General features: G+C 40.3%; 1 pseudogene; it reads right to left on the bottom strand.

Moving 5' to 3' along the window:
- Window positions 1-17,984: 17,984 nt before the first annotated feature.
- LOC142443937 (U2 spliceosomal RNA) lies at window positions 17,985-18,127 on the bottom strand (annotated as a pseudogene).
- Window positions 18,128-23,547: the final 5,420 nt, after the last annotated feature.

The following is a 23,547-nucleotide window of genomic DNA, read 5'->3' as shown; positions in this document are numbered from 1 at the left end:
TGTGAGCTCTCATAACACAACTGATGTGCATGTCATATAAAGTTTATAAATTGAAAACTACTTTTAAAAAACTGATAATATATAATAATCAAAGCATAAAAGGTTCTTGATAAGAACTTTTTAAGAGCTGTGTTTTCCCTTGAGAGTGCTTGTGTTTCTCTGAGTCTGAGGGAGAACTACACATCAGGTTCTAAATATCAGGGGCCATGCAAATGCAACTCTGTCTGCTAATAAACCAGTCACAGCACCTGACAGGGGGGGCTCAGAGGACAGTACCAGTCTCTGGGGTCTCCTCTGTTTCCATTTTGTGCCCAGGAGCTAGTACACAGGACACATCATGAATTTTACACCATTTTACATTGTAATCACTATAGACCCTGCTGTGTGTGTGTGTGTGTGTGTGTGTGTGTGTCTAATCACAGTGCCACTGTGTTTTCAGGTGTCCGGTGAGGTACAGCTGGTGGAGTCTGAGGGCTATCTGAGAAAGCCTGGCGGGTCTCTGAGACTCTCCTGTGCAGCCTCTGCATTCAGCTTCAGTAGCTATAGCATGCACTGGGTCCGCCAGGCTCCAAGGAAGGGCCTGCAGTGGATCGCAGCCATTAGTGGTGATGGTAATTAAAAATACTACATTGATTCCGAGAAAGGCCGATTCACCATCTCCAGGTACAACTCCCAAAACATACTCTATCCTCCAATGAACAGCCTGAAAGTTCAGGACATGGCTGTGTATGACTGTGCAAGAGACACAGTGAGGGGAAGTCAGTGAGGGCCCCAGAGACAAACCTCCCTTCAGGGAGGAGACTGGTCTCCAGAGGGGCGCTCATGACAGAGCACAGGATTCAGGAGCAGGCACAGCTGGAGCTTCAAGACTGGCTTCCTGTGGTAATCTGTGGATTAGTCTAAATCTGTTTCCCTAGGGAATCTCCCCCTAATTTAAAAATAATGATTCTGTGCCTACACCAGATATCTGTGAATTCAAAATCTGTACTGTAACAGGAAAATACATTCTGTACTACAGCAACAAACAGTCTGTCCCTTAAAGATAAGAAATGACTCTGCCAGGTGTCCCTCTATGAGGATTCTCATAATTCTCAGATAAATACTCTCCAATCCGACACAGGGAAATGGGGGCCTGGGTAAAGGTAACTATTAGGTGTTTGACTGTTTGGCTGAAAATTCAGCAGGAAATTCTTTCATCACACTTTATGAGTTATTCTGATAATCATTGAGTCAAAATCTAGGCTGTAAGCCTATATTTTATTGAATTGTTCTACAAATGACACCATATTTAGTATTATTTTTAGGGGGTACATCTAACCATGGTGGCCTAATACTTGTGTGTGTGTGTGTGTGTGTGTGTGTGTCTTTTCTGGCATCCCATCTGTAAACACATACACTCACCAATTATATTTTATTATCTGCGTACTAATATCTTGTATCCATCTATCCTCCAGAACCTTCAGCTCATGATGGCCAAGACAAACAAAAACTTATCTGTGCAAATTCAGGATTCAGGGAGATCTCTAGGGGCAAACAGGATCAATCGTTTCTTCAGGTCAGATATTATATCTTCATCTACACAATCCCAAAATGTGGGATTGTGACACTCATAGAATGTCAGCCACTATATCTGGTTACACCCAGAGGGTCCACATTTGTCCTGCTTATCAACCTACTTTTCTGATGGCTTTCTTACTAATTTACTGTATGATATCACTAACATTCACAGTATCTAGAGACACAAAATCTTATGTGAGGAATTTCAGATACTTCAGTATACGATCTGGTATAAAATTAATGATTTGGTGGATATAACATTATTAATGATGACATTCTGAATTAAAAATGTATTCTTGTGTCGAAGGTAAATTACTTCAGGATGAATTGTACTCTTTCCACACTAGAATCACTCTTGAGTAGACATAAAGCCATTCCTATTTACAGCAAATATTGAATTGGACCTGGTTTAGGGAAATGGGTCTTTAACCTGTGTGCTCAGCAATGGTGCCACTGGCTCTATACTCAATATGAAAAATTTCTCTAAATGAGTTAATCCTTGAGTCTAGGGAATAAACTCAAGGTTCATATACCTAGCAGTTATCAGTGGGCTGCATCTAGGGCAAAAATGGAGAGGCTGACTTTGGTTGCAAATGCTCACCTTTCAGATGGATCAGAGTCCCCTGGGAAAGGGACATTTTTAAAAGTCATTTTATTGGGGGCTCATACAACTCTCATCACTATCCATACATACATCAATTGTATAAAGCACATTTGTACATTACCTCCCCTCATCATTCTCATAATATTTGCTCTCCATGTAAGCCCCTGGCATCAGCACCTTATTTTTCCACCCCCTCCCCGCTCTCCCCAAACCCCTTGATAATTTATAAAGTATTATTTTGTCATATCTTACCCTGTCTGGCATCTCCCTTCACCCACTTTTCTGTTGTCTGTCCCCCAATGGAGGAGGTTATATGTAGATCCATGTAATAGGTTCCCTCTCTCTACCCCATCCTCCCAGTATTGCCACTCTCACCAATGGTCCTGAAGGGATCATCTATCCTGGATTCCCTGTGTTACCAGTTCCTATCTGTACCAGTGTACATCCTCTGGTCTAGGCAGATTTGTAAGGTAGAATTGAGATCATGATAGTGGGTGGGGAGGAAGCATTTAGGAACTAGAGGAGAGTTGTATGTTTCATCATTGCTACACTGCACCCTGATTGGCTCATCTCCACACAACCCTTCCTTAAGGGGATGTCCAGTTGCCTACAGATGGTCTTTGGGTCCCCACTCCGCACTCCCCCTCATTCACAATGTTATGATTTTTTTGTTCTTTGATGCCTGATATCTCATCCCTTCGACAGCTCGTGGTCACACTGGCTGCTGTGATTCTTCCATGTGGGCTTTGTTGCCTCCGAGCTAGATGACCACTGTTTACCTTAAAACCTTTATGACCCCAGATGCTCTATATTTTGATAGCCGGGCACCATCAGCTTTCCTCACCACATTTGCTTATGCACACATTTGTCTTCAGGGATTGTGTTGGGAAGGTAAGCATCTTAAAATGCCAGTTTAAAAGAACAAACTGTTCTTGCACTGAGTGGGTACTTGAGCGGAGGCCCAATGTCCATCTGCTACCTTAATACTAAACCTATATCTATATGCACATAGATCTGTTTCCTCATCCTTATATATAAATATATTTACATAGGTACATGCCTTTATTTAGACCTCTATATATGCCCTTTTCCTCCTAGATCTTTCCTCTATTTCCTTTTACTTTCCTCTTGTCCCACTACCATGTTCAGCTTTCATTTGTGTTTCATTCATTCCTCTCAGGTACTTTACCCATGGTCACGCCCTACCAGGCCTGCTACACCCTCCTCAACACCAATTTGGATCACATGTTTTTCCTTTGTGCCTGCATTTGTTAACATCACTTCTTTTCCCCTCACATCCCCATCTCCCATGTTTCCCCAGAACTGTCAGTCCTGTTGTTTTCTCCTCAGATTGTTCATCCAGCCTATCTTATTTAGATAGACCTGTGGAGATAATAACATGCACAAAGACAAGACAGAGCAAAACCAAGCAAGAAAAGAAAAGAAAACAACAACAATAAGTCAATGCCAAAAAAAAAAAAATCAAAACACAATGAGAAAGAAAAGTTTGCAGTTAGTTCAAAGGACTCTTTGGTGGCCTTCAGGAGTGTTTTCTGGAGGAGTCTGATGGGGGACCAAGCCCTGGCCCCAAAGTCTGTTTTTGGTCTTCCCTGGGGACTTCATTGCTCTGTTCCCCTTGTTGTTCTCTTCCATGCCCTTCGTGTTTTGCCTTGCTGTGGTGGGATCAGATTGGGTGGATTTCCCACACTGTGTCTCAAGTGTTGTCCATGTAGGGCTATGGGTCAGTGAGGGATGTCATCTCTCATATGGTCTTCTCTGTGGATTGGCTGCTCTGAGCAGGAACTGCTTCGTCAACGCTGGGTGGGCCAGGATGTGCTCTACTCTCTCATTCTCCCTCTCCATTTACTCCCATGTGCTCTGTTCAGACATGTGCCTCTCCCTGAGCAGCAGTTTCAGTGCTGTCCTCTGAAATAAATTCTTCTTGGGGGAGGGGTAGATGTCCACGTAGCTGGAAAAGCGACTGGGTATTGTTTATATCTCCACAGGGAAAGAGAGACCAGACTTCAACCCAGAGCTCCAAGAAGTGAATCCAACATGCTGACATGGATTAGGGAACCAGTGGAGAAGTCTGAGGGACTGGTCCCTTTTCCAACTCCGTGGACACTTGCCCCTCCTTTTTAGTTGGCTACCATGTATATCCCTGGATTTTGTTTGGCTCCTGCCATATTAACTGCTCCTCACCCCAGGGATGTTTGTATAGAGTAGCTTTTTCCCTGTGCCCCTTTTGCATTATTTTTAAGCTTACCTCAGCGGACTCATGTTGTACTTGTCCTTTTGTGCTTAGCTTACTTCACTTAGCATGATTTCCTCTAGTTCTTAGCATGCGGCGATGTGCTTCATACATTCATCACTGCTTTTTAGCGATGCATAGTACTCCATTGTATGTTTGTACCACAGTGTTTTAATCCACTCTTCAGTTGATGGAAATTTGGGTTGTTTCCAACTCCTCGCAATTGTGCACTGTGCTGCAATGAACATTGGAGCACAGATGTCTGGCTGTGGCTTGTTTCTTGGCTCTTCTGGGTATATGCCTGGTAGGAGGATTGTTGGATCAGCATACTCCATCCTTATAGAGCACATTATTTTTATTCTTCAGGTCCCCTTCATTGACATTCATGTCAGAGAGGTGGTATTTCCTGGTCTCAGAGGATGAATGGATTCTAGGTTTCCTAACATGAAAACTGTGAAACTGAATGACTGAATAAACTTGGAAATTAGATATTATGCTGAGGGTTGATATATGTTGTTAAAGATTGACTTTGAAGGGGAACCCACACTCTTGAATTTTATACCAACTTAAGAAAATTTTCAGACACACTATATGTTTTCAGTCCAAATCAATGAACTCATTGTGGCAGTAATTTTTAATTTTTTTTCATGAATACACTTGTACTTAAAAATAATTTAGAGAATTAAGAGTTGTGATCAATACTTTAGTTGCTGCTACTATATCCTGTGAATTTTTACACTATCATTTTTCCCATTTACATTATATTTTATTTATCTTTTTCTTTTTAAAAACATTTTATTAGGGGCGCATACAACTCTTATCACAATCCATACATATACATACATCAATTGTATAAAGCATATCTGTACATTCTTTGCCCTAATCATTTTCTTTTTTCTTTTTTCCTTTTCTTTTTTTACATTTTATTAGGGGCTCATACAACTCTTATAACAATCCATTCATATACATACATCAATTGTATAAAGCACATCCGCACGTTCCCTGCCCCAATCATTCTCAAAGCGTTTGCTCTCCACTTAAGCCCTTTGCATCAGGTCCTCTTTTTTTTTCCCTCCCTCCCCGCTCCCCCTTCCCTCATGTGCCCTTGGTAATTTATACATCATTATTTTGTCATATCTTGCCCTATCCGGAGTCTCCCTTCCCCCCCTTCTCTGCCGTCCCTCCCCCAGGGAGGAGGTCACATGTGGATCCTTGTAATCAGTTCCCCCCTTCCAACCCACTCACCCTCCACTCTCCCAGCATCGCCCCTCACACCCTTGGTCCTGAAGGTATAATCCACCCTGGATTCCCTGTGCCTCCAGCCCTCGTATGTACCAGTGTGCAGCCTTCTGCCCTATCCAGCCCTGCAAGGTAGAAATCGGACCATGGTAGTTGGGGGGAGGAAGCTTCCAGGATGTGGGGGAAAGCTGTGTTCTTCATCGGTACTACCTCGCACCCTAATTAACCCTAATTAACCCATCTCCTCTCCATTGGCCGACACTTGGGCCTTGAGTCTCCACTCTGCACTTCCCCCTTCATTCAATATGGTATATATATATATACACACATATATACATTTATTTATCTTTTTCATGATTATATGACTATAACACCAAGATCCCCTTGTTTTCCAGAAACCTGGGAGAATTTGTGAAGACATTACCACTAATATTTTATTAATAATTTAACTAAAAATAAAAAAAATAGTTATGTTTATTTTACATAGCAATCATATTCCTGTTCCTGTCATATTTCTTCCCCACTATATAACCCAGCTAATTCCTATTAATTTAGTTCTTGATTTCCAAGTAAATGTTTTTCTCACTGCTCTTTTTCATAATTATGGTCCAGTGCCTTATCTTTTTATATATTAACTTCCATTTTACTATTTTTCCCAATATGATTATGTACTTTTGATCCACATCCTATATACAATACTTTTGTATATATTTTGTTAGTATAAAGGGGAAGTTTATAAGACCTGATACTTCTCAAGTTCAATTGAAGGTAAACATCTTATTTTCACCAGACTTCTAACTGAGCGAAGGAATATTTGGTGAAGAACGTTCTTTACTCCACCTCAGACCATAAGCCTTGACATGCTTGGTGAAAGGGATCAAGCTGAATCATCTCATTTATGCCATTCCAACGCATTCTGGGTATTTCATTAAAGTTTATCCTGCTCCAAGCCCCTTGCATACCATGGATACTGTACAATATCTATTGTGTGTGAAGTGTGTATGTTGGGAGAGCCCATTTATAAGCCCATAAATATGCACAATAGGATGTGGTAAGTACTAGAACTTGTTTTAGAGGTGGACAATAAGAGACAGAAGGACACAAGCAGAAAATCCTAGAGGTGACTTGGCCAAGGCAGAGACATCCTTAACAAAAAACAAGCCCAGAGGGATGTTAATTTCTACTCTCCTCAGCTCTTGTGTTCAAGGGTGTCCAATATTAAAGCTGTTGGGAAAGACTGCACCCTACAGAAAAGGAGTGGCAAGGGGTAGGTAAATGGGTGATGCCAAAAGCCAAGGTGAAGGATGAAGCTTAAAAATACATTAGATGGATCAAAGAAAGAGATGGCTTATCAACCATCTGTCAATTTTCCCTAGAGCCTGGGTTCCAATCATTCAAATTAATGCTGACAGATCGCAAACAACACAAACTGTGGGAGAGGGCATATTGGCTTGGGTTGTAGGTTGTCCCATCCATAGTTTGGGTCTTCAAAGGAGAAGGGGAAAGCTGTGTATAGGCTAAAGTTTGTGAAACCTGCTCCACCAGGAACCTGTAGGGGTAGGAAGTCAAAATGAGTGTGGTGGGGAGAGGCTATGCTGTGGTAAGTTAGACAGGCACTAGCCCGAATAGCTACATGGATATCATTGACACTTCTCTTTGGCAATCCTCAGGGAGTTTCTGAAGGCAGGGAGCTGAGAGGTGGCAGTTATAGGATAGGGGTGTATGTTAGGGCCCCTCTAAATATGGAAGTCAGGATACTAGAAAAATAAACAATTTGCTTTAGATGCTCTCATGGCCAAGCATCATGCATGTCTAGACTATAAGACTCTCCATTCCACTAAGGTATTAAGAACAGGTTTCAATCTCAGGGCTCTTAGTCAGGATGATTGCAGAGCAAGTTTGGTTTTCAGACCCCTCCTTGATCAATATTCTTAGTATAAGCTTGACTAAAGTTTAACACGTTCCAGAACTGTTAGCTTATGGAAAATTAAAAACCAACCCAGAAGTTTTAGTAACAGCCAAGAAATCAATAGCTACATGACATTTGGGTAAATCTGCTGAACAAGGCCTCCTTAGAGGGTTGCAAAGCAGTGATGTAATTTTGAGGACTAGGTTCAATTGACCCAAACATGGTACTGTCAATTGGCTTATGTGTATGTGAAAGTAGGACATTGAACAAGGAAGACTGAAGAAGAATCCATGAGCTTGAGTTGCTTTAACAGTACCATGGGCATCTGAAAGGAGAACAAATCTGTCTTGGAAGAATTAAGGTCTGAGTGCTGCATAGAGATAAGGATGGTGAGAGTTCATACTACATGCTGTGGGCATGTTGTTCATAGAGACCACTCCCTGGAGAAGGATGGTATGTCTGGTAGAGGGGCAGTGAGGAATAGGAATCCTACAACTAAATGGAGGTGGACACAGTGCCTGCAACAATGGATTCATCCTAAAATGTGACGATGGCATAGGAGTAGTCAGTGCTTCCTTCTATTGTGCACTGGGTCCCTGCGAGATAGAATACACTCAAAGACAGCTAACTACTACAGTCTCAGAACTCAGTAACCAACACCCAAGACATGCATAAAATGCTAGTGTGTTAGTTATATTCACAAAAGTTAATTCCATTGTATCAGAAGCCAAGCCCTTTTATGTCTTAACATTTGCTGGCACTTAAGCTCTCTTGAGGGGGGTAGGGAGAGAATGACTTTCTTTTATTTAAAATTTTTGAATAAAATAGGTGATGACAAAATCACTGAGGAATCCCTGCCCCTCATTGATTTAGACCAGGGGTGTCAAACTCAATTAAAATGAGCAGCTTTGATTTTGTGATTTTACTCATCTTCAGTAGTTAAAGGGTTAACGAGAAAATTGTGTGTATGGTATTGCCTCAATCTCCTTTAAGTGCTATTGTCTTCATAACAGTCTTTTCTATTTTGATTTCAGGGCATTGTTGGTCACAACAAATTACCTCATGACCCATGGGCTCCCTGTTTGACACTCCTGATTTAGACCATTCTCCTGGAAATGAGCTAAAGGAAATTCTCTAGGGTGCACACAACATTTTATATGGCAGACTATTTCCCCAGACTTGGGCTCTAGTGTGAGGGCAGCGCACAGATACTCTTGTATGGATGCCTATTTTTCTGCCAAGGTGATTGTAGATCAGTTAGTCCTCTAAACTTAGGGGTCAGCTGGAACATCTGTAGTTGTTCACTGGGTTTCCATGTGATCAGAATGTCTATAATCAAAGAATCAAAAGAAAATTTTATGAGACACTTCCACCTTAACTGTAAGAGAGATAAAAGGTGAAGATTCTGGCAGCTACAGACCAGAGTATTCAGACAGTATGAATAAACACAATTTTATTATTTGGTTTTTTTATGCTCAAGTTATTGGGTTCAAACATAACATTGGTTATGAAAGAACACGTACTAACACTTTCCATGAGACTAGTAATACTCTGATATCAGTGTCAGATAATGATACTTCAAGAAAAATGTAGACCAATATTGGTAATGGATCTACATGAAAAAAAATCTTTAAAATATTTGGAACTGAGTCAGACAACATTTTAAAATAATTATATACCATGATTAATTGAAATTTGTCCCAGGGTGGATTTAACATAAGAAAATAAACACTGTAATACACCAATTGTGGGGAAAAAAAGAATAAATTTTCTAAGTAGACACAGAAATTTTACCAAAGTCAAAGGCTTTCCATGCTAAAAAAAAATTCTACAAACCTAACACCCAAAAATAACTTTGGTACTTAACTCTGTAACAACTAACTGCTAATCACCATCTGCTAAACTAATAACCATTCCACCTTAACAGGCACGGCATCCTTACAACACACTGATAATCTCCTAAAGGAACTATCTGGAAAGTCCCTTACCATCCGGAACTTCTACTAACAACCTAGGCAACCCAAGATGCGCACTAAACACTCTGAGTCTAACCTTATGCTTTATTCCAATTCTTCAAACAGAGTGACAACCTTAAATATATTCTATAACCATAAGGCTAACTCTATGACGCGAAGATTCACAAATTCAAAAGCCAAATGCCCAAAACTCCTTAAGCCAAAACTGTACAGCATTAGAAGAACACATAAGCCCCGAATCAACCCCAAACGTAATCTGTTAAGCATTAAATGTTAAGCATCAAGCCCTTTCATCTGGCGAATAACATCTGATATGTAAGTCATGACACTTAATTCCTTGACTCTTGTTCTTGAACAGGCTACATTGATTAATCCCAGAACCTAGAATGGGATCTTAAGCACAGACTTTGACTCTAGCACACTAAAACCCTAAGCGGAACCCCAAACCTACCACACCAAGAAACTCATGTTGTTGATCTGTTTCTGCTCTTAGATTTTATCTAAACTTAGGGGATTGTGATAGGTAGACATGCAGAATTAGGAATCTCAAACACATGGTGTGTTTTCAGTTAACTTTTTAAAATGTTTCATGACATTTGGCAAAATAAAGTGGTATAGGAACTTTTAAATAAAAAGCAACCTCGTGACTGAGGGCTATCACAGGTCTCTGTGGACCTCCACTCTACTGCGTCCTGATCTCAGAAAGACCTGTCTGCTATTAGACATATGCAGGGATGTGTTACCCAATGAGCAAGGTGCCTGAGGGCTCAATTGTACTTATTCAGTAATTTGTAGATCACAATTTTAACTCATTTCTTCCTCAAAGATGTAGTGGAACTATGTTAAATAAAGCAAATTAATTATTGGTTATTCTATCATCGACACCTTCCATTGCCTCATTTCCAGGGGATCCTCATGTCACCAGAGATGGAGGAGGTAGCAAATAAAAGGTGCTTACATTGGAACCATTGGCTCCATTTTTCAAAACATTGGCTTTTTTCTCAGACCAAGGTTAAGCGCTCAGATGAAGATTTTGTCCACCCTTTCAACCAGTGTGAACTGGTAACCCTAAAATATCTGTGACCATGACTACTTGAGTTTCCAGTAAGCCCAAAACGTAACCTCACAAGACATACTTGAAGTGAAAGCTATATCTTCACCCCAGAACTGAACAGGTGTCAATCCCAGGGACTTCCTGTGTGTCCAGGGCCAGGAACTCCCTCTCACAGCCCACTGGGGCACACCACTCATGGAGAAGTCAATCCTAAAAGAGTCACGGATGATAACAATGGTAGGTCAGCCCCACTACAAACTGCTGACTTCACACCCTGTTCCCATTGACATCTCAGTAAACCCTGGAATGAAAGCGGGGTACTGGTGCGGAAAAATCAGTAGCTAAGAAGTCATTGGTGGAGCTTTCATTACAGGATGTTAGCGCAGGACTGTCTATATTTGAGCCCATCTCTGGGACTTTCAGAGGCAAAAGGAAGTAGTCTTCCCTGAGCCAGTCTTATATACTGGCTGAGGGAACCTTGCCTGTGATAGCCTCCATTTCCAAGGTTCTGATCTCTCTTACCTTCCAGGAAGCACAAAACATCTAAGTAAGGATGATTCACTCTCTTTCCATGTTGCAGAGACTGATCTGGAAATCCAGATCTGCCCCAGTTCCAGCACTTAGATGATCTCTCTCTAGCCTCACGTGGGTCCTGAGAGTGAGCTGGGAAATAAAGGGGCAAAGGCTAGAGATTGATTAAATGATAATCAATTATAATTACTTCAGCCTGATTCATAAATCAGCATAAGTTATCCTCCAGATGTCAGATGAAGGTAGAGTAAACCTCAGGTGAATCTGGTTAAGTTGCTGTAGGGGGGCAGTTCTTAAGGAACACTTGGCAGTCCTAAGAATACCTTTGCTCAAACAAATGCACATGCACACTTTAAATTGGTAGCAAACAAGAACTTGAAAAGTAAGCAGAGATCATTGAAAAACTGAGTGAAAGTAAGAGACCACGAATAATAACATCAAATAAGACCCACCTACAACCCAGACCTTAACAGATGGTCTGAATATTTACTCCATTAGAAAATATAATACTCAATAACACCTTTTCTGTTAATCTCAATTATCATACTAGTTTGTCCATCATTAAATTAATTTTCATTCTACATTGATCGATTATGACCACCTTTTTTTAAAAAATAATTTTATCAGGCCCTCATACAGCTCTTATACCAGTCTATTGTGATCTCCTACTATTGGTCACTGTAGTAGTCACCTGACCTTTCCAAGAAACAGTTCTCCCTACCCTTGATCTCTGTGAACACTGAAGACACATCAGTGCAGGTGGTCACAGAGATGGAAGGCAGTGTGGGCATTCACATAAACTACTGTATGGGGTGCTCAGACCAGAATGGGGACTCAGGAAAAAAAAGCACAGGCCCAGGATCCAGGAGCAGATGCAGAGCTGAGCACAGGTGGGGCGTTCTTCTGTGTCTTAAGTTGGTTTTGTTTCCCCAGCTCTCAGAGATTCAGGGGAAACTCTATTTACAATACATTGTCTCCTCCATTGTAACAAGAAATTCACTGCCATCAAGCTGATTGCCACCCAGAGTGATCCTGTGGGGCAGGTCTGAACTACCTCTATAAAAGGTATTTGCATAGAAGAGGTTGTTCTTTCAAGATTCTGTCATGTGATCTGCAGGTTTTTTTTAACTTAATTAGTTTAAATTTAATTAGTTGAAAATATAGGAAATATGGCGTTTACTATACATGCAAACCTGGATTCGCATGAAAGTAATATCACAATAACATGTAAAATAGGCCCCATGGAATGAGATATAAAAAGGCATGGTGATGTTGAAAGCTAAGCATTGGGCTTTTAATGTCAAGGTCAGTGGTTCAAACCCCACATCCTCTCCTCAGGGACTTTACAATTGTCTCTTAAATTCGAACAAAGGAAAAGAAGACAGTAAAAAAAAAAAAAACCTAAAAGTTGGCGCCCATGGAAGGCGAAAACCTGCCACAAAAATAAAATACAAGTGTATTACACAAAACAAGGGATAGAAAAGCTCTAATCTTATACCCTATCATTAGTGGAAAATTTGAGTCCAGGGGGCTGAAGGTGTAGGGTGGTGTCAGGCAGTCCCACTGGGTTACTGCTCTCACCAAATTCATTGTGTGTTTATTCACTGCACAGGGTGATGTATATGAACAATTTCATCTTTTGTATTCTGAAAATGAATGATTTTATAAATTGATAGTATGATGAAGGTAAAGCAAATTTATTTTGCTTTTATATTAATATTTAATTAGAGAACTGTAACTCTTTCATAAAGTGAACTTTTGCATAACTGCTATCTACAATTCTGAAAGGCACTGCAACTTGATGTCACAAGTAGAGATTATTTAAGGATACAAATATATTTTGTTCAATATCTGGAGACTAAAGTTCAAATTCAAGCCCAACTCTGAAGGAAGTCTTTTTCTCTGATGAAAAATCATTTGATGAATGACAATCATTTCAAAAAATAGTACTAAAATAGTGAAAAGAAAAAAATATCATATAGACTTGGTTCTTGTTGGGAAAATTATGTAAAAGTGCTTACATGTTAAAACAAAATGCAAAGTCATAAATACCTTAGAATAAAATCATATATATTGTTTAAGTGTTTGTATTTATATATGAATGTGAGATTCCAGATACAACTGAGAAAGCATGATTCACAGAAAGGAAACTAGAGTTAAATTTTATGAAAAGCTAGATATTCTTATGTAACTATGTTTAACCTTGGAAGGAATGAGAATTCCCTAACACTCCATTGTGCTCATGAGGGACTTGTGCTTGGATCAAGAAGTACTGGTGATAACAGAACAAGGGCATGCCCCATGGTTTAAAACACAGAAAGGTGTGTGTCAGGATGGAATCCTCTCATTTTATTTGTCCAGTCTGTATGCTGAGCAAATTATCAGAGAATTTGGATTATATGAAGAAGAATGTGGCATCAGGAATGGAGGAAGTTTTATTAACAACCTGTGATATGAAGATAACACAACCTTGCTTGCTCAAAATGGGAGGAATTGAAGCACTTGCTGAGGATGATCAAGGATTGCAGAGCTCAGTATGGAGTATGATTCGATGTCAAGAAGATGAAAATCCTCACAACTGGACCAATAGTTAACATGATGGCAAATGGAGAAAGAGTTGAAGTCACCAAAGATTTTTGTTTTGTGAGGATCTATTTTCAATGCTCATGGAAGTAGCAGTCGAGAGATCAAAAGATGAGTTGCATTAGGTAAATATGTTGCACAAGATAGCTAACATCCTGGAAACAAGGATGGTATTCTGAGGACTAAGGTGAGCCTGACCAAGCAACGATAATTTCATGTGCCTCATATGCATGTGAAAGTTGGACCTTGGATAAGGAAACTGAAGAGGAATCAAAGCATTTGAATTATGGCACTTGAGAAGAATATTGAAAGTACCATGGACTGCTAAAAGGACAAACCTATCTGTCTTGGGAGAAGTACAGCCAGAGTGCTCCTTAGAGGCAAGTATGGCAAGATTTTGTCTTACATACTTTTGACATGTTGTCAGGAGAGACCAGTCCCTGGAAAAAGACATCATGGTGGTAAACTGGAGGGGCAGCAAAAAAGATGAAATCCCTCAATGAGATGGAGTGATCAGTGGCTAAATCAATGGGATCAACTGTTGAAGCCCATTAAGACTCAGCCTTGAAATGTTTGAGAAGTCTCATGACCTAGGTGTTTGCTGATTTCTTCTGTGACTTTACGCTTTGCACAGACTGTCAAGGACAAGAAAGCAAGCAAGATCTAGGAAAAACAGGTTGTTTGATTTTCTCAAGGATGTCTGACTTGGCAGAAGATAGAGTTGCTATGTATATCAAATGTGCTTGCTTAACATTGAGATAATAAACCCCAGGTTGTTTCTGCATGGATATAAGGAGTGTGTAGAACAAACTCCGGTGCTTTAGTCCATCATACTGCTGCCCTCCCGATACTTTCTGTCTCTCTTTTTTTCCTTAATCCTCCCTCCCCCTCTCAGGACTGTTCGACTCATCGGCTGGCTCTGAGAATCAACCATAGAGACAATTGTAAGGATGACACAGGACTGGGCAGTGTTTCCTTCTGTTTTGCATAAGTTCACTATGAGTCAGATCTATGGTATCTAAAAAAGAAAACTAAGTTAAGCTCTACATAGTTTTGTTTTGGTCACTTGAATAAATACAACAAAAATCTGAAATGAGACCTGCAGTGGGGCCCACATGAGAAAATGACATTGTGATAGAATATTTAAACCTAGGATAAAAGAAGAATGCATTTCTATAATATTTATATATAAACAAGGTTTCTAAATACAGTATGACATTCAAAATAAACGGCAAATGTAAAATGAAGCTGAATAAATTTTAAAAAATATAAAAAGGACAAAAGCTATAAGTCATAAAATTGAATTGATAAACTGGAAAAAACATAAATGTTATCACCAATAATGCTTTACCATAAAATATCTCCTGCAGGTTTCTAATAATGTGAGTATTTGAATACAAAATATAAACCCAAATCCTGTAAAGAGGTGTACAACTTTAGATCTTTGGCATTTCATCATTGCAAGGACAGGAGATTCATGGCAGCAAAGCAAACTATCTCTTTGTCAGGTATTTCATTCCAGGGAGAGAGACTTACAAAGGAGGTCACTAAGGATTCTGGGCATCAGCATTCTCCACAGCTACGTCACTCCTTACCTGCCTTCTCTCTGTGTCTCCAAGAGAACCCAGGCAGGCCCACACCCCCTCTGATTCCTACTATGCTGTACTACTGAGGGGTGCGCTTATGCCAATTAAGTTTACTGAAGAGGAAAACTAGAAATTCCCGTTTTAGTCGCTCTTGCTTAGAGTTCCCCCCGGAAGCAAACCTCTCCTCTGCCTAGGGCTCCCCCTATACTGGATGTCCTTCTAATCAAAATTACCACGAACACCAAAGTTCACTCCAGCGCCTAATGAATTGCCATGTTTGTATGTCTCGCTTTCTATTTCTGTAACCTCGCTTGCTCCCGGGTCCTGACCCTTATCAGCTGTGCTCACGCCTTGCTCAGAGCCCACATCTTAAGAACGTGAGTTCATCTCGGTCGCTGGCTAAATACATCCTCTTTCCATCTCTCCAGCGTGCCGCCTGGTCATTCCCATTGAGAAAACTGCTGAAATGGTCCAGGGTGCCACACTATATATATTATGCTCTGTGGTGTGAAATATGTCTGACCCAAGCATTGGTATTTTCAATTACCGCATACTCATATGAAAATTGGACACTGAATCAGAAAAATTAAGAAGAATCACATTTGAATTATAGTGCTGCTGAAGAATATTTAAATATTTAAAGTACCATGGGCTGTACTGACACAGCGGCTGCAACAATGGGCTCAAACATAAGAACAATTGTGAAGACGGCACAATTCCAGGCAGGGTTTCCCTCTGATGTACACAGGGTCACTATGAGTCAGAATGGACTCCGTGGCACCTAAGGCCAACCATGTGGGTCCCAGGAGGATGCTATGAGGGAAGTCAGCACAGAAGACAGGAGGATCCAACATCGCCAGAGGTGAGACAACAGGTAGCCACACATACAAACAGAGTAGTTCAGACGAGATTTGACAGTTTTCCACCCAAGCAAAGAGAAAAAGGAGCCCAAATGAATGAAAGAAAAGTCATCTGGGCCCAAATGCATATCTCCCCATGGCCTCAGAGAAAACATGGTACCTGGCTGAGCCATGTAATGGCCTTCTGTCTATAGATGGCAATGCAGACTCAGGATTTAATCTATCTACTTACAGTCCCCCGTGTGTGCCTATCATGGATCCTGGTCATAGAAGGGATTGCAGTGGGATGAGACACTCATTTTGCCCCTCCTTGTCCTCAGGTGCTCTGACTGAGCTGGTAGTGCAGGACTTGATTGCTGGAATTATGAAACCCTCACAAATCCTGTCCCTCACCTGCTCCTTCTCTTCAGTGTCTCTGTTACCAGTAGATACGATGAGAACTAGATCAAGGGAAAGGCTGGACAGATGGGGTGATGGGCTGGGCAAATAAGGGAGAATTCAGCTTCTCAGTTTGACATCTCCAACACTATTGGCATGACCATGGACCTGTTCTCTCTGCAGCCGACCGACCTCTGTGCTCAACCAGGACATGGTCAAGGATTACTGTTTAAGGGATACCATGATGACACAGCAGTGTGGTCCAAGAAACAATGACTTGCTCAGGGAGTCAAGAGGGGAACTGTGGGGCCATTAAGCACCTGTGGCACCTGGTGGTGCCAACAGGAAGTTTTCAATGTTGAGTCCCACTTATCGCTGTCTCTATTTTTCTTCCTTAAGAAAAAGGTTCTGTCTTTTTACCTGGGTCTCACCTTTTATAGAACACAAGGAAGACTTGTCTGACTTTGAAGCTTTATAGTGGCAAGGACTCTCCTCAAACCTCTGAGAATTCCTTGTTTCCTCTTCATGAAGGGACAAATAATAAAGTCCACATACTAATGCCTTGGGGAGTTTCATGGAAAAGGGGTGCAGATGTAAACAACTCCAATACCCTCAGACCCTTAAGCCCAACGAACAAATAAATACACACTTTCTGAACTTGACAAATGTCAGGACACATTAGTAAAGAAAACCATCACAATTACTTTTTGGAACTGAGAGTTTATGCTTTTATATTTTATAGTAAATCTAAATTTTCTTGTATAAAATTAAGCTTTCATATATGAGATTTCGCCTTTAAATGGGAATAACTGTGCCTAACTTGTGAATGGCCAGGGTAGATAGAGAATATAAAGGCATTGTTGGAGCAAAGGGGACCCTTGCTCATCACAGCAATGAGCGTAGTCGGATCCACACGGATGTCTGTTTTATGGACAACATGCTACCTTCAAATAGCGTGGGCTGGTAGCATCCCCTCTCTCTACTCTAAGGAAAATGACTGGTTATTGCTAAGTGAGCTTGGCCTCAGTAATAGTCACAGTCCTCAGATGAGTGTCAACTTCCCTCATAGTGTTTTTGTGTATAAATATGGTAGTGCATATAGAAGGTGTAGTACATATTTTGGACAATGAATGCTTCAAAATTTAAGCTGCATATATTGTACCATCAATGTTCCTTATGAAACAAAAAGTAATGCTTATTTTAAAAATAAACCTTCAATACATGCATTTTTAACTTTTCAATCCCCCAATTCTTCGATATTTATTAGACCATTGAATTACTTGTGTATAGAATGTGTCAGATCTAAACCCACTGACAAAGTAGAGAGTCCTAACTCTTTTGTTGTAATATTATGGTTTAGCAACTGGTATGCCTTAAGCTGATTCTCTGTGGGAAACTCCCTTCCTGCGGGAATGTGCCCCGTTGCACAGGATGATTTTGAAGTACAAAGGTATGGTTTTAATTTAACATATTTGTGGTTTGCATTCAGTTTTGCTAAGTCAGACCCATTCACAGGATTAATTGAGGTTTCTAATATGCAGTTCATATACAGTTGAACTGATACTACACTTGATCTCAGACAAAAGGCCGAGAAGCAATGGTTAGGTAGTGGTTTTGTATTTAGTTTTATCCATATGGACAGCAATTGGTAACCTCCAGCAGCTCCGTGGGAGAAGGATTGGGTTTTCTGCTCCCGTAAACACTCACAGTCACAGAAACCCACAGAGGGTACTGTGAATCACCATTTACTCAATGGCAGTGATATATATATATATATATATATATATATATATATATATATATATATATATATATGCATTTTTAAGACTTTATTACTATAGCCATCCGCTGGTTCTGATAGCATGCTTAAAACTTGTTTTTCTTTTTCTTCTTTTAGCATGAACTTATATATGTCCAAACTATAATTATAGTAGTGGTATTTTTGACACAACATCATAAAATTGTAAACAAGAAAGTTCCTCAATAATAAATGAAACCTTTATTTCAGGTATTTCAACAAGTTAGGAAACCTTTGAAATGTCAACATTTTTCTAGTTTATTTTTCAAACTCATTACATTAATATACCACTTATGTTGCAAATATTTGAAGTACATATGCAAAACAAAATACAGTGATCAAATTCAGAATAAACAAAATTCCAACAACAGCATCAAGAAAAAGAAAAACAACATACTCAGATAGAATATCTGTGGAGGGAAAGGAAATACTTAAAATTCACATGCACATATTTAAGTATCATTTTAAGAATTTTTAAGGAGATCTAGAGATACATTCACCCTTTCCTACTTAAAACTGCAAGCCTGGTTGCCATCTCCTTGGAATTAACCCGAAGATCATACTGTCCATCATGACAAGATCTAGGTGACCATTTATCACATTACCATGCCTCACTTCCAATTCATCAGAACCCAATACCAGTCTTGAGCACCAAGTCATCAGTGTGCGACCGAATAGATCCTTTTTTGACATCCATCAATTTAAGGCAGTGGCCCCTGTGTGTCTTCCTGGGTCAGAAAGAGAAATAAGATTTAAATGCAACATACACAGTCTTTCAAAGATTCAGCTCTCAAATATTCATGCCATCCTAGCACAAAATCCTTGAATTCCCCCAGGAAACCCGATTCTTGTATTATCAGCATGATTTAAAGTATGATATGCTGCAGCTCATGGTATGGGAAGCCAGAATAAGGGCCAGGGAGGCTGCATTTAAAGGCAGAAGTCAGAAATATAAAGGAGTCTGGGGTTACCTGGCTCTGTTCTTCCATGAGACGGCTAGATGAAAAAGAAAGCTGGAGACAACAGATTCAGAGTCCCCACCTCATCCTCACTGACTAGGGAAAAGTGTTCAAGGAAAGGGGAGAGGCATTTTCCTCTGTGCAGAAAGGAAGAGGGAAGAATCAGCCTCCACCTCTGAGACCAGTGTGTGCTCCCAGCATACTCCAACCTGATGGCCCTGTCTAAGCACTCTTCAGTGATAGAAATGCCTCTTTGTGAGAATTCTTGAAGACATTATATTTTCTTAACATGCAGAATTGTTCTTATCGTCTGCCCTGTGTCCTCCTCTACGCTTTGATGCTACCTCTTCCCAGAAGTGTCCTATGAAAACATGGTGGCCATTTTCTTAGGGACTTGACACAGTTGAGCTTATGATCTTTTTATCAATACTGGAGTACAACACCAAGCATTACCTGTTAATGCAGATCATGTAAAACTTGGGGATCAAATACAGTAGAAATTGTTCCAAGATCCTAGAAATAAAGGATGAATTCACCTGTGGTTGAGGGAAGCTTGAAGATCTGCATCCTGCCCTGACACCCTCTACATGTAATCTCCAAAGTGTCTTCAAAAACTAACACAGCGATACATACCACACTATCAGACAAGATAACATTAAGGGGAGTTGTATAAAAGTTAAAAAAAAAAAGAGGACCTGATGCAAAGGGCTTAAGTGGACAGCAAATGCTTTGAGAATGATTGGGGCAGGGAGTGTGAGGATGTGCTTTATACAATTGTTGTATGTATAGGTATGGATTGTGATAAGAGTTGTATGAGCCCCTAATAAAATGTAAAAAAAGAAAAAAAGTTTTAAAATCTGTATCAGTCTTTAATATGTGATACATATGCCATTTTTTATTATTTCATATTAAGTGCAAAATACTCATCACCACAATCAATTTCAAAACTTGTTTTATTTTTTAAAGCATTTTATTAGGGACTCACACAACTCTTTTTTTTCTTTTTTTACATTTTATTAGGGGCTCATACAACTCTTATCACAATCGACACATATAAATACATCAATTGTATAAAGCACATCCGTACATTCTTTGCCCTAATCACTCTCAAAACATTTGCTTTCCACTTAAGCCCTCTGCATCAGGTCCTCTTTTTTTCCCCCTCCCTCGCCGCTCCCCCTTTCCTCATGAGCCTGTGATAATCCACAGATTGTTATTTTGTCATATCTTTCCCTTTCCGGAGTCTCCCTTCCCCCTCTTTTCCGCCATCCATCTCCCAGGGAGGAGGTCACATGTGGATCCTTGTTATCAGTTCCCTCTTTCCAAACTACTCACCCAGTACCCTCCCAGTATCGCCTCTCACACCCCTGGTCCTGAAGGTATCATCCCCCCTGGATTCCCTGTGCCTCCAGCTCCTATCTGTACCAGTGTACAACCTCTGCTCTATCCAGATTTGCAAGGTAGAATTCAGATCATGAGAGTTGCGGGGGAGGAAGCACTTAGGAACTGGATGAAAGCTATATTCTTCATCGGTGCTACAGCACACCCTGACTGACTTATCTCCTCCCCTAGATCCCTCTGAATGGGGATCTCCAGTGGACGACAAATGGGCTTTGGGTCTCCACTCTGCACTTCTCCCTTCATTCACTATCGTAAGATTTTTTTTCTGATGATGCCTTATACCTGATCCCTTCGACACCTCGTGATCGCACAGGCTAGTGTGCTTCTTCCATGTGGGTTTTGTTGCTTTTGAGCTAGATGGCCACTTGTTTACCTTCAAGCCTTTAAGACCCCAGCTGCTATCTCTTTTAATAGCCGGGCACCATCAGCTTTCTTCACGACATTTGCTTATGCACCTGTTTGTCCTCAGGGATCATATCATGGAGGTGTGCAGCCAATGATATGATTTTTTGTTCTTTGATGCCTGATAACAAATCCCTTCAGAACCACGTGATCACACAGGCTGGTGTGTTCTTCCATGTGGGCTTTGTTGCTTCTGAGCTAGATGGCCACTGGTTTATCTTCAAGCCTTTAAGACCCCAGATGCTATATCTTTTGATAGCCGGGCACCGTCAGCTTTCTTCACCACATTTGCTTGTTCGCCCGCTTTGTCTTCAGTGGTTATGTCGGGAGGATGAGCAACATAGAATGCCAATTTAATAGAAGAAAGTATTAATGTATTGAGGTTATACTTGAATAGAGGCTCAATGTCCTTCTGCTACCTTAATACTAAATCTACAAATATAGGCACATAGATATATTTCTCCATCCTCATATGTATACTTGCATATATACATGTCTTTGTCTAGACCTCTATAAATGCCCTTTGCCTCCTAGCTCTTTCCTCTATTTCCCTTTACTTTCTTCCTGTCCCATTATCATGCTCCGTCCCCATCTGGGTTTCAGCTATACCTCTTTGTTACTTTACCCTCGATCATTCCCTACTAGGCCTACCACACCCATCTCACCACCAATTTGGATCACTTGTGGTTCCCTTGTCCCTGGGTCTGTTAACACCACTTCTTACCACCCACCTCCCCCTATCCCATGTCCCCCCAGAACTGTCGGTCCCGTTGTTTTTCCTCCAGATAGTTCATCCAGCTTATCTTATTTAGACAGACCTGTGGAGATAATAATATGTACAAAAACAAGACAGCAAAACCAAGCAACAGTATACAACAAAACAAACCAACCACTGACAAAGAATAAAACAAAAACACAACAAGGAAGAAAAGCTTGTAGTTTGTTCAAGGATCGTTTGTTGGCCTTCAGGAGTGTTTTCCAGTCCAGTCTGTTGGGGCACCACACCCTGGCCCCAACGTCCACTTTCAGCATTCCCTGAGGGCCTTGCCACTTCATTCCCTTGCTGTTCCACTGCACCCCCTCCAGTGCTTTGCCTCAGTGTGGTGGGATCAGGTCAGGCGCAATTTCCACACCGTGTCTCCGGTGCTGTCCCCTGCAGGGTCATGGGTCAGTGAGGGACGTCATGTCTCATAGTGGGGCTGGCCATGTGATCCTCTCTGTGAACTGGCTGCTCTAATGGGGGTCATCATCCTCAGGGCCTGGTGGGCCAGGATGTACTCCACTCTCCTACTCCCCCTTCATCTGCTTCCATGCCAAAACTTGTTTTATGTCAGAATGTATCCATTGTTATCTTCACAATTCTACCCTGTTCTCACCCTCCAACATGGCATTCAGTAATTATTAGTCTAGTTACTCTCTCTATAAATTTACCTCTCATGTATTTCATATACATAAGATTATAGAAGAAAGAAATCAAGAAACAAAAAGACAAGAACAATGACAAAACAAAATAGAAGAACCTCAAGTGAAAAGAGAACATAAAATATTAAAAACTGAAACAGCTTTAAAATGGTAAAAAGGGAGAGCAAATGATAAGGTGTTACATTTATGCCTAACCAAATCTTCCATAATAATTTTTTAATCATCTTTATATGATAGCACAGCCATTCACATCTCTGATCTATTATCTAAGGGATTCACCATAAGCTTAATCAATGTCAGGATCCTTTAAATAGATCTTGGGCTCCAAAATCAGTCATCTATAGCCTTTTGCAAATTGGGTCTTCATAATTTAAGCTCTGATACTCTTCCCTCCTCTATATTTGGATTTAATTACTTAAAATCTTTGAATCACACTGGCTGGTGTGCATCTTCCTAAGAGACTTAATTGATCCTTCAATCAGCTGGCTGATTGCTGGTAGACAAGTATTTAAGTTCCCCGACATGATTCTTTTTGATAGTTTGACATCACCTGATTCTGTTCATTCAAAAAAATATATTATAAATCACATATCATGTATTTCAATTATTTAATTAAATTAAAAGGAGTTGTACAATTACCACCATGATACATTTTAGAACATTTTTCTCTCTTGTATTCAATGTAATTAACTTCCCATTTCCCCCCATCTTACCATGCCATACTGCCCCCCAAAATTATTAATCCAGTTACTGTCTCTATAGATTTTCCTATCCTGGATTTCATACACAGAAAATCTTTACAAAAATTTTTTTACATCACCCAACAACAAAGTAAAACAGAGGAAAATCCTCAATATCCAAAAAGTAGAACATATTGAAGACTGGTATAAAATTTAAATGGGTTAAAAGGGAGATCAAATAATAAAGTGTCAACTTTTAACCTAAGTGCATCTTCACTAATCTACTTTCCAATGAACCTGCATGATAGCCAGGCTCTTCACATCCCTGGTCTATGGTCACAAGGAATTCACTGAAGG

This window comes from Tenrec ecaudatus, chromosome 3 (assembly GCF_050624435.1).
Source record: "Tenrec ecaudatus isolate mTenEca1 chromosome 3, mTenEca1.hap1, whole genome shotgun sequence".
In the NCBI taxonomy this organism is placed as follows: Eukaryota; Metazoa; Chordata; class Mammalia; order Afrosoricida; family Tenrecidae; genus Tenrec; species Tenrec ecaudatus.
The sequence above is the reverse complement of the archived record's forward strand: the minus strand, read 5'-3'. Positions and strand labels throughout refer to the sequence as shown.